The sequence below is a fragment of the Phyllobates terribilis genome, unplaced genomic scaffold (genome assembly GCF_046119375.1).
Source record: "Phyllobates terribilis strain yellow unplaced genomic scaffold, ASM4611937v1 Scaffold_13__5_contigs__length_258822181, whole genome shotgun sequence".
NCBI classification, from domain to species: Eukaryota; Metazoa; Chordata; class Amphibia; order Anura; family Dendrobatidae; genus Phyllobates; species Phyllobates terribilis.
This window is the reverse complement of record NW_027362773.1, coordinates 104,179,837-104,189,134: the sequence shown is the minus strand read 5'-3', so window position 1 is coordinate 104,189,134 and position 9,298 is coordinate 104,179,837. Positions and strand designations below refer to the sequence as shown.

The following is a 9,298-nucleotide window of genomic DNA, read 5'->3' as shown; positions in this document are numbered from 1 at the left end:
TACTAGATCAGTGTGTGAGAGTTGTACTAAGTGTGTGTGAGAGTTGTACTAGGTGAGTGTGAGAGTTGTACTAGGTGAGTGTGTGAAATGTACTAGGCGAGTGTGAAAGTGCGAGAGTTCTACTAGGTATGAGTGTGCGAGAGTTGTACTAGGTGAGTGTAAGTTGTACTAGGTGAGTGTAAGTTGTACTAGGTAAGTGTGTAAGTTGTACTAGGTGAGTGTGAAAACTGTACTAGGTGAGTGTGAGAGTTATACTAGGTGAGTGTGAGAGTTGTATTAGGTGAGTGTGAGAGTTGTACTAGGTGAACGTGAGTGTGTGAGAGTTTTACTAGGTGAGTGTGAGAGTTGTGCTAGGTGAGTTTGTGAGAGTTGTAGTAGGTGAGTGTGAGTTGTACTAGGTGAGTGTGAGAGAGTTGTACTAAATGAGTGTGTGAGAGTTGTACTAGGTGAGCGCGAGAGTTGCACTAGGTGAGTGTGAGAAATGTACTAGGTGAGTGTTAGAGTGCGAGAGCTGTACTAGGTATGAGTGTGTGAGAGTTGTACTAGGCGAGTGTAAGTTGTACTAGGTGAGTGTGAGAGTTGTACTAGGTGAGTGTGAGAGTTGTACTAGGTGTGAGAGTTTTACTAGGTGAGTATGAGAGTTGTACTAGGTGAGTGTGAGAATTGTATTAGGTGTGAGTGTGAAAGTTGTACAAGGTGAGTGTGAGAGTTGTACTAGGTGAGTGTGAGAATTGTATTAGGTGAGAGTGTGAGAGTTGTACTAGGTGAGTGTGAGAGTTGTACTAGGTGAATGTGAGAGTTCTACTATATCAGTGTGAGAGTTGTACTAGGTGAGTGTGAGAATTGTATGAGGTGTGAGTTCTACTAGGTGAGTGTGAGAGTTGTACTAGGTGAGTGTGAGAGTTGTACTAGGTGAGTGTGAGAATTGCATGAGGTGTGAATGTAAGAGTTTTACTATGTGAATGTGAGAGTTGTGCTAGGTGAGTTTGTGAGAGTTGTAGTAGGTGTGAGTTGTACTAGGTGAGTGTGAGAGTTGTAGTAGGTGTGATAGTTGTACTTGGTGAGTGTGAGAGAGTTGTACTAGATGAGTGTGTGAGAGTTGTACTAGGTGAGTGTGAGAGTGTGAGAGTTGCACTAGGTGAGTGTGAGAAATGTACTAGGTGAGTGTTAAAGTGCGAGAGCTGTACTAGGTATGAGTGTGTGAGAGTTGTACTAGGCGAGTGTACGTTGTACTAGGTGAGTGTGAGAGTTGTACTAGGTGAGAGTTGTACTAGGTGAGTGTGAGAGTTGTACTAGGTGAGTGTGAGAATTGTATTAGGTGTGAGTGTGAAAGTTGTACTGGGTGAGTGTGAGAGTTGTACTAGGTGAGTGTGAGAATTGTATTAGGTGAGAGTGTGAGAGTTGTACTAGGTGAATGTGAGTTGTACTAGGTGAATGTGAGAGTTGTACTATGTGAGTGTGAGAGCTGTACTAGGTGAGTGTGAGAATTGTATGAGGTGTGAGTTGTACTAGGTGAGTGTGAGAGTTGTACTAGGTGAGTGTGAGAATTGTATGAGGTGTGAGTGTAAGAGTTGTACTAGGTGAGTGTGAGAGTTGTACTAGGTGAGTGTGAGAGTTGTACTAGGTGAGTGTGAGAGTTGTACTAGGGCTTATTTTGGGACAGAGGAGGAGGTCACTGGTGATAGAGGCAATGAGCTGATTACTGACTTGTGGCTTCTGCCCTTAGGTATCAATATGACTGGCACAGGGCTGGGCACACTGGCTGCTGCTGTGTCAGCTGAGTGGCACTGGCCTCACTCCTCACATACCAGAAAAGGATGTTGTTGTGTTGGGGTTAAACGCAATATGTTCATTATCTGTTGCTGTTTCCTGGCCAGATGCACAGGGAGGAAGTGTAACTCATTCTACCACAGGAGGGGGAGGCTGGGCGCTGAAAAGTGACAGAGAGGGGCTGAGTCCCATCACAAGCTCTGGGCTGAGGTAGGTACAATGCTGCTCTGCCTGCACCCCTGCTCTGCTGTCAGGCTGGATGCTGGGGGTTGTAGTCACTGGGTGCACCCCTCTGCTATGTCTGCATCCCATTACTACTACATTCCACTGTGATCCACTATGTTTATGGCTCCTATGTGAGTTATTTGTATACAGGTCTCTACTGCTACAGTTAGTTACACTAATGTTGAGACATTGTGTTCTACATTCTACACATACATTTCTTGTAATTTAACCCTCTGGGGGGTGCATTATTTTATTTTTATATGGTTGCAGATCCTGCTGATGACAGAATTAGCTCTGCTACATCTGACAGTATACCTACGTTAAAATTAGGCTGTGTTCAGACTTTGCAAAAAAAAAAAGAAAAATGAACGCAGACTTTAAACTGGTCCATGGATGCTCTCACTGCCATACATTTTTTTTTTTTTTTTGGGGGGGGGGGGGGGGTCGGTGGGAATTCAGCCATATACGTTCAGCGCAATGCAATGTATGAATGTGAACTGGGACTTACTGGTCAAAAGAGACATAGATGTGATCGGTCCTGTCTAGAAATATCATCACTTCCACTGGAGAAAGGTTCAATGCGTTGTGTAAGAAAGGCGGAAAGGAAACAGAGCAGGTCAACTTCTAACTTTTGTGATCTTGGGGGTCCATGTTTGTGTTTTGGGGTCCATGCTGTTTGTTGATATGTAGACAATGTATTTATATGTATAACGAGTTGCGTATCGTTAGATTCTTGTGTCGTTTATAACACTATATACTACATTCTAGGCTATGATGGTATCACAGTATTTTCAGTCCGTGTGATATCCGTGGAAAAACTCACACAGTTGACACTCGGACGAATGTTATTCAATTCCGCTGTTCAGATGAGCGTTTTTTCTTTTACGCGGACTGAATGATCATGTGAAAAAAAAATTGGAGCATACACTATTTATTCTCTTCCGTATTCCATATTCTTTTCTCTTACGTATTCAAGTCTATGGGTGCGCAAAAAAAAAATTGTATGAAAAATTGTTTGAAAATTGAAAAACTGTTGTGTGACCCTATCCTTAAAGGGGTATTCCTTTCTCCACCACCTTACTTTGGAACTCCGAAGAAGTGAAGGGAAAGAGCCACTCATGCACAGCGCCACCTCTCAAATCACAGGGGCACAACTGAAAATACTTGACAAAAGTAGTCCTGCGACGTCATCACAATCCCTGTGCATTTATTACAGTTTATTTTATTGAGAATTATATATTGCTTCTTCTATAGTTATTTTTTTCTGAACAGGCTTTTTAAAATATGTGGCAATACAATGGTGTAAATTCTTTGGTTCTGGCAGCTGCTTCCACCTCAAATAATAGGCCACGGCCCCACTATCAGTATTTGGTCAGTATTCGGTCAGTATTTTTTCTCAGGAGTGGGAGCCAAAACCAGGTGAGAAACAATCAGAGAAAAGGTATAATAGAAACAAGTCACCAATTCTGTATTTATCACCCACTCCTGGTTTTTGCTCCCACTCCTGACCGAATACTGACCAAATACTGATAGTAGGGCCGTGGCCGAACCCTGTACCTGGCTCTAGTTTATACTGGTCACAGTGGGAGTTATATGAATCTATGCTGTGAGCTCCGCCTAGTGGTGACTGTGGGCTGTCTGAATTATGTCATACGAGGGCTATTTATACATTTGTAATCATTTTATTTATTTATTTTAAATAATTTAATGTAAAAATGAAGCAACTTTCAAAAAAGAAAAAACCTCTTGATTAACGCCAGGGGCACATGGTTATTCCCAGAATGTTTAGTTATTCCCTAACCATAGTATACTTACTGATCACAGGGGTTCCGACTATTAGGACACCCCACCGATCTGAAGAACAGGGTTCTGGCACTGGGGAACCAGGTCTAGTCCAGTCTTGAATGACCTCCAAGCAATGTGCTCCATTTTCTCCAGTAGTTCCAAGGTTAGGGGATAACTAGTTGGGGAAAAAACCTTAAAAGACAGAAAACAAAAGGAGGTTGTAAATTTTCTAAATCGGCAGCAGTGGCAGGGGCGAACATATCATTGGTGCAACCTGTGCAGCCTCACAAGGGCCCATGAGATAAAAGGGCCCCTACCACCTCCAAAGCAGGTGGAATTGTGCATTATGATAATGCTCATATATTGTTCTTGCACAGGAGCCACCTTCTGTCTGTGTCTGTCTCTGAGCAGTGGGTACCAAGGGATCTGTTAAAAGGAAGATGCCAGCTTCAAGTGCACAATGGGGGATATCGACGCACTTGCAGTCCAGGACTCCTCATTTGTAGTGATGAGTGCAAGTGCTCGCTCCTGGAGTTTGCATCGAGTATCGCGGGTGCTCGAGTGAGATGTTCGAGTCCTTGCAGCCACATGTTTTACGGCTGTTAGATAGGCACAAAACATGCGGGGATTGCCTGACATACACAGGGATTGCCTGACATACACGGGGATTGCCTGACATGCACAGAGATTGCCTGACATACATGGGGATTGCCTGACATACATGGGCAATCCCCGTATGTTTTGTGCCTGTCTAAGGGTATGTGCCCACGTAGCGTTTTTCAAGCGTATATGCTGTGGAATTTCCGCAGCGTAAACGCTTGTGAAACGCTAGGTAATCCGCCCCCCATATGGTGACCAAGGGGATTCCGCAAGTTCAATGCCCATGCTGCGGATTTTTCCGCAGCGTTTTTGATGCGCGGAAAAATCCGCAGCATGTCCATTAATTTTGCGTTTCCACAAGCGGAATTGCCTTTGCAATGCAATAAAAAATGCAAGGCAATTTCGCATGTGGAAATCGCGCGATAAACGCACGATAAACTCGTGCGGAATTCCGCATGCGTTTTTCCGGGAGAGGACATGCAGAAATGAAGCAGAAATTTTCTGCTTCATTTCCGCAAGTGGGCACATAGCCTAACAGCCACGAAACATGCGGCCATGGGGACACATACATCTCATTCGAGCACCCGCAATACTCTGTGCATACCCGAGCACCTTAGGCAAACTTGAGTAACGAGCACTTGTGTTCATCACTACTCATCTGTTTTTCACGCCCAGAGATGCTCTGCGCTGCTTGATTGACAGGAGACTAACGCTTTGCTGTTACCTCTGCCCCATTCCGATAAATTTAGTTTGCACCAGTTTTCAAGCACTGCTCTTCATGAACCACTCCAGCCAAAGGAAGAGCAACGCTTGCACAAGATTTCGGGATGTGGTAGCACATATAATATTTATAGGATAAGTCATTAATATTAAACCTGTGGCAGTACGACATCCGGCATCCCCACCGATCAGCTGTTATTAGCTCCGTTCTGTGTGTAGTGGCTGCTGCCGGGTGCTGCAGTTCAGCCCTGTTCACACTGCGTTTATGCGTCAACTGCATCCAGGGTTCCGTCTGAATCTCAATAAAAGCGAGATTTAGACAAAACCTTTGACAGCTATTAACTGCAATCATGCAAATGGAATTCAAATGAACTCTGCTTTTTTTCTGAAAGACTCCATCAATTCAGATGGGCGCAGAAATATAGTCTGTGCCCAACTGAAAAACTGAAATACTGCTGGAAAAAAACACAGAGTTCGATGTAATCTATGGCTGTCGGGTTTTGCATCTGAATCCCATTTCTCGTGGGAATCAGATATAACCCCCCAATGTAACTGTAGATAGGATACGAAGGTGGCAAAAAGATTATTACATGGGATGGAGGGTTTCGCTTATAAGAGGTTTGAAAAATTGTCCGCATTCAGCTTCGAAAAAAAAAAAAGACGTGGTGATAGGTGATCTCATATACATGTATATGTGTGGTCAGTACAAAGGACGGACTGAAGCAATGATTTAGGAAATATACAGTAGATAATGTAGCAATCAGGGGACTTGATCTGCACGGGAGTCATCATTCAGCCTTTTTCCCCTTTTAGGGCTCAATCAGACGTCAGTGATGATTTCTCGTATGCAACAATCGGTCAGAGTTTCATCAGAGTTTTTGATCAGAGTTTCATCAGAGTTTGGTCAGTGTCAGTCTTTACCAACAAAGATTGGTCAGAATTTCATCAGTTTTTCCCAGATGAAAAGAAAAAAACCTGATGAAGGTCTCTCAAGCTTCTCCTATCAAACAGTCCATGAAACGTGACAGTACATGGATGGCATCTGAGTGCGTTCCAGCGTTTCCACTGATCTATAGACTTGCATTGTTGGGTTTCACCAACACTCGGATCAATATTTGACAAGTGCTTTTTTTGCGGACCACTCAGTCTGAGGAAAAATCAGACATGGGATCTACACCATAGAATATCATAGGTATGAAAAATATAGATGGCACACGTACGAGAAAAATTGACTTCTGAAGAAGCCCTAAGGTACAGAATAATTAAATTGACGTATAATGGGGTCTATTCTTTAGTGTGATTGAAAAAAATAGTGAGCCATGCAGTGCAATATGTTCCGCCAAAAATGATGGAACCTCTGAGGCTCCAATGCAGATGTGAACCTCGCCTAAGACCTTGTGCTCCTCTAGATGCTTTCACATTGCATTCAGGCACCTGTTCGGTGGTCCCTTCGAGGCCCCCGCAAAACAGGATTCGGACGTGTGCGCCGATTGGGCCATAGACTATAATGGTGCATTTTCGGGCATATACGCCTCCTGGAGGTGGACACTCAGATTACTGGAGGTGGACACTCAGATGCAGTCTACTACGCGTGAGTGTCCGCCTCCAGTAGGGTATACGCTCAAAAATGATGCACGACAGAACGCTTGTTCGCTCTGCCTGTACCATTATAGTCTATAGCCCTGTCAGCACACACGTCCGAATCCCTTTTTGCGGGGGGTTCCGATGTAAGCCCCAACGGAACCACTGAACAGGTGCCTGAACTCAATGTGAAAGAACTCTTTTAGCCCATTTTTTTCCAATGAGAACTTGTGCTGATTTGGGAAAGGTCTCACTTTACATAACTTTAGAAGTTTACTTTCTGCTCTTTTGTACTTTTAATTTGCACAATTACCTAAACAAACATGAATTTCTTGATCCTCTCTTTCCCTGGTAAATTTGAATCTTATGTGTGGGAAAAATGCTGAAAACTTAAATAGGTTTTCCGAGATGGGAAAAAATTGCCTAAAGGGAGGGAATGGCATAAAGTAAAAAAAACTTTACTAACTTAATAAACCTCCGTGCGGCACTGGCAGCCTCTCTCCAAATCAGGGATGTCAAACTCAAACACACAGAGGGCCAAAATGAAAAACTTGGACAAAGTCGCAGGCCAACCAGTATACAGTATAATGGGCCCCCCATAGTCCCCCATACAGAATAATGGGCCCCCACATAGTCCTCCAAACTGTATAATGGGCCCCCACATAGTCCTCCAAACAGTATAATGGACCCCACATAGCCCTCCATACAGAATAATGGGCCCCACATAGTCCTCCATACAAAATAATGGGCCCCACATAGTTCTCCAAACAGTATAATGGGCCCCACATAGTCCTCCATACAGAATAATGGGCCCAACATAGTCCTCCAGACAGTATAATGGACCTCACATAACTCCATACAGAATAATGGGCCGCATATAGTCCTCCATACAGAATAATGGGCCCCACATAGTCCTCCATACAGAATAATGGGCCCCACATAGTCCTTCATACAGTATAATGGGCCCCACATAGTCCTCCATGTAGTATAATGGGTCCCACATAGTCCTCCATACAGTATAATGAGCCGCACATAGTCCTCCATACAGAATAATGGGCCCCACATAGTCCTCCAAACAGTATAATTGGCCTCACATAGTCCTCCAAACAGTATAATTGGCCTCACATAGTCCTCCAAACAGAATAATGGGCCCAACATATTGCCCCATACAGAATAATGGCTCCACATAGGGATGGCGGTTCTGGTGTCACGGGCCAAATATAATCACCCTGTGGGCCACGAGCCAGAGTTTGACATTCATGCTCCAAAGTAATTGTTCTTATGTTATTTTTTTGCCATTTTTTTCTGAGCTGGAAAAACATTGGCATCCATGGCAACTGCCCCAAATTTGAAGGAACTGTCACAACTATTTGGAAACAATCATGATATTTTTTTGCAGTGTCCAGGGTTGAAGAAAGGTGCTGTCTACACAAACCCAACTTACAATTTGGGGTTTTAGTTGAGAATTGATGGCCGTCTCAGACAGGAACAGAGGTGGAACTAAAGCATCTCTAAATTGCCAACACCAAAGTTGATAACCGTACAGTGGTCATCTCACTTCTCCAGTGAACCATAAACACTCAACATCTATGCAACTCATCTACAGTATCATATTGCTATAGCAGGGGGTAAAATATCACCTGTACAGCTGGTTTAGCCACACAGGGACTCGAGGGATAGTGGGACCTAGTAAGGAAGCTAACCTGTGCTGATGGTTATGCTGGTTTAATTGTATACTGTGTATTGTATGTTGGCATCTTCGTCTTTGCAGGCATATTGTGCTGGCAAAAAAAGACCTCATATAGTGTAGTTATGAATGTGAAAGCTATGCATATAAAAATGTAAAACTAAAAAAATATGTTCTGGCTGTCTGAATAACTGTATCACCAAAATGTCCATGTTTATATGCATGTCCTATGTGTATTTGCATATTTTATATAATGTATGTTGGCATGTCCTGTGACGTTTCATGGACAGGACACTACTTGTCTCTTCTATTTTCTCCCTGTATAGACTCTTCTCCAAAGACACAGGGTCTGTGCTCATTAGATGATTTCAAATACATTTAGTTAATTATTTATTGGAGCTCATCTTTTCCGATAATCAAATTTAGGACCTGTAGTATGAATGGCAGAAATCTTAACAGTGAACCACAAGCTGGACTGTTAGGTAGAAGAATTTTCTCTGCCTAAATATCTAAATATTATTCTTCGTCTTTACAGGCATATTGTGCTGGCAAAAAAAGACCCGAATTTGAATTTGCTATTATGAATTTGAAAGCTATAAATGTAAAAATTTAGAGTTAAAAAAAATTCTTATGGCCATCTGAATAACTCTATCACCAAAATGTCCATGTTTATATGCATGTCCTATGTGTATGAGCATATTTTTTATAAGCATGCGTGCACTATGTAGTGTGTAATATGCAAATGAGTGTGTAATGTATCAGCATTCGCTCATTTTGTATATGTGTGTCTAATCTGATAGTACATGCAAACGTGCACATGTACACACAGGTGCAACATGACGTTGTGCACTTCTCTGTCAGTGCCATTTTACGGGTCAATAGTGAATAAACTCCATAGAATGAAACTTGATTTGAACTTTAGTAATATTT

General features: G+C 42.8%; 1 protein-coding gene across 2 annotated transcripts in view; it reads left to right on the top strand.

Annotated features, from left to right (window-relative positions):
• The first annotated feature begins 1,794 nt into the window (after positions 1-1,794).
• Positions 1,795-9,298, top strand: part of RASGRP2 (RAS guanyl releasing protein 2) — a 153,794-nt gene continuing 146,290 nt past the window's right edge. The window contains exon 1 of one of the 2 annotated variants that reach the window (XM_073658346.1): positions 1,795-1,980. The gene's annotated coding sequence lies outside the window, so the exon portion shown is untranslated. The remainder of the gene's footprint in view (positions 1,981-9,298) is intronic. The other variant, XM_073658345.1, reaches the window with a different exon arrangement.